A 2,288-nucleotide genomic window follows, 5' to 3' on the forward strand; every position below is an offset into this window, starting at 1 on the left:
TAACTCCTCAGGAGACAAAGATCTCACAAAATCTGACCTCGTGGGAACAAGGGTCATCCAAGCAGAAGATAACTAATGGATAAGAAACTTAACCATAGTTTAAATTCACAGGACCTACCCTTGACCATGACGAAGCTAAGACCTATCTCTTTGTGTTTCCATAGGACAATGATGATACCACTACTGGTAATCTTCACCCTCTTGGGTGCCACCCAAGAGGGGCAAGCCGAGATCGTAACCCCTGGACCCACCTCGGGCATCGCTCTGCGGGACCAGCAGGGACTGCTCATCACAGATTGCCGCCTATACACTCGAAAGGTCTTCGTCCGCTTCGACCCCCAAACCGTGGTCCAACAACACATTAACATTAAAAATGAGTGGTTAAACAGGCCATGGTACACAGTATCCCTAGAGGGTGCTAAAGCAGAGATCCAACACATCCTAAAACAACTGCATAAATTTACTTACACTCAACAAGAGTTGGGCGGAATAAGTACAAGGCAAAAGCGCGGCATCGGCGGACTTTTGCTTGCTGCATCGTCACTAGGATCACTGTTCAGCCTAGGGTTGTCCGCATACAACACTGTCAGTATAACGTCCCTAAAACAACATGTGTATGAAGTAGAGAGCGAGGTCCCAAAGATCCGAGCGCAAATGAACCTTCAACTAACACAATTGACACAGGTGACTAAAACCGTAAAGGATACTGTTCTAGTGCTGAATACTCACACCCAAGAAATCAAAGCCCTCGTAATAGCGGTAAATGAGTTAGCCCTTAAGGTTGAAGCGGATTACGCTGTCGCACACCTAATGGATAGGATTTTTGCTGACATGCTTAGAGATATCAGTTCGTCGGTAGATACACTAGCCACCGGTAGGATCCCACCGTATCTAGTCTCTCTACAGATGGTGAACGACATCCTCAGCTCCGCTACGCACGAAAAAGTTACGCAAACACAGGCACACCTGGCTTACACTCTCGGTAGCGCAATCCCAATCTACGTCAATCACAAAACATTTGAAATGGCGTTCATTATCAACCTACCGATAATTCCCTCAAACGGCATATATAGACTCAGGGACGTCGTAAATGTTGGCAATTGGCACGGCGAAAACCATGTTCAAATTGACACACCAAGGATGGTTGCGTACCACGACGACAACCCCTCCGTTTACCTAGCTCCAAACCTGCAGATGTGTGTTCTCACTCGGGAGATGCACTATCTGTGCCCGAGCAAACCGTTTATGTGGAATAAAACCGCGGGCATATGCGGATTAACACCTATTCCGGAAAATTCTAAGTGCTCAACGACCGTAACGCCTCGACACCTGGCTAAAGATGCAAAAGCGGAAATAATTGGCTCTCGTTGGCTAGTGAACGCTCCTCAAAGACAGGCGATCATAGCCTACGATCAACCCGGGGCAAATAGACCTTTGGCGTTACCGGACAAAACGATGTGGATCAGTGTTCCCCAGGGAACAACCATACACATTGGTGATTTGACGCTCTATCACCTCGATCCGGAACGATGGGACGCGACTCTGGATGACTCAGAGTACCTAGGAAATATGTCTATAGACATAGATCCAGAGACTCTGGGAAGGATCCGTTTTGAAGGCACCCAAGTCGTCGACGTGGAACCAATAAACCAAGTTCTCAAGTCCCTCAGGTCTACAACTAAGAACCCGATCCAACCAATTAACTATGCGTGGTCGAGCGCGGACACATTAATCATAGCCCTGCTAATGACGATAACCCTCGTATTGTGTGGGATACTCGCATCCCTGTCCCGGGGCCAAACGTCACTCCGAGTCGACGTGGATCGCCATGCAGCGCACCTCGATATGATTATGCCTCGCGTAAGCGGGTCCGCAAAGAAGCCACTCACACGGGACAACGTGACTGAAACTGACAACCAGGGTGAGGAGGAGCAGTGAAACGATGTTTCTAGATGCTTAGTCACTACTCTTGTCGGTGTTGCACCGTTGTTTAGTTGATTTTGGTTGTTTCTGAGGTAAGAATGAATCTTGTGTGTAGTAAGTTAGAGACTAAGAAGCCTTTGACCATGCCAACATGCAGTTCATTCATTAAATTGCAATCTTTGCGGAGTCAATGTATATTATTGCTACTTTAAGTACCATAATCTACATTGATCTCACAACGCTTAAGCCGAACCTACTCGAACAATTCTATTCGGGGGGATAGCTAATTCTTTTTGATAAGTCTCGCCATAGACTTCCAAAACATTTATGGGGAAACCAAACACCCAATCTCAAGTCGTTCGTCT

Source organism: Nematolebias whitei, chromosome 1 (assembly GCF_014905685.2).
Source record: "Nematolebias whitei isolate Nwh7 chromosome 1, NemWhi1, whole genome shotgun sequence".
Lineage (NCBI taxonomy): Eukaryota > Metazoa > Chordata > Actinopteri > Cyprinodontiformes > Rivulidae > Nematolebias > Nematolebias whitei.